Raw genomic sequence first — 484 nt, 5'->3', positions numbered from 1 at the left:
TGGATCTTGTCATAATGGGAAAGGATAGAAAAGTATTTCTCTGTCTGTTGAGGTTTTAATGCATTAAAGCATTTACCCTTAACACAATAAAATGCAGGAGTGAAGCATTATGTAAGTAAAGCTGCATTTAGCCTTTTACCAAACACTGGGAAAAATATTCAAGGTATTTGTACACTGCCTTAGTCCCTATTCTCCCCCTCTATGCCAATAGTCGACTGGCTTAACAACTGAGTTCCTCAGACTAACACAAGAGAAGGTGCATTGCATGAAGGGAGGAATACCAGCATAAGACCTCTATAGACAAAAAACATCAAACTATTCCTTTGTCCTCCAAGTACAATGCAAAAGCCTGATTTACCAACTGTCAAAGATGAGAATAGGGGGAATAAACAATATATATGGAAGGAAATGGTATAAAAAAAAAAGTCAAATATATTGGGATATATAGAAAAAAAGATACACAATTGATGATTTATGCAGCAGT

General features: G+C 35.5%; 1 protein-coding gene across 1 annotated transcript in view; it reads right to left on the bottom strand.

The window, feature by feature from the left end:
- The window catches only part of LOC119594037 (uncharacterized protein DDB_G0283697-like), a gene marked incomplete in the record, with an annotated part of 31,250 nt that overhangs the window by 3,114 nt on the left and 27,652 nt on the right, over nucleotides 1-484 (bottom strand).

This window comes from Penaeus monodon, chromosome 33 (genome assembly GCF_015228065.2).
Source record: "Penaeus monodon isolate SGIC_2016 chromosome 33, NSTDA_Pmon_1, whole genome shotgun sequence".
NCBI classification, from domain to species: Eukaryota; Metazoa; Arthropoda; class Malacostraca; order Decapoda; family Penaeidae; genus Penaeus; species Penaeus monodon.
This window is presented reverse-complemented; position numbering and strand designations above follow the sequence as displayed.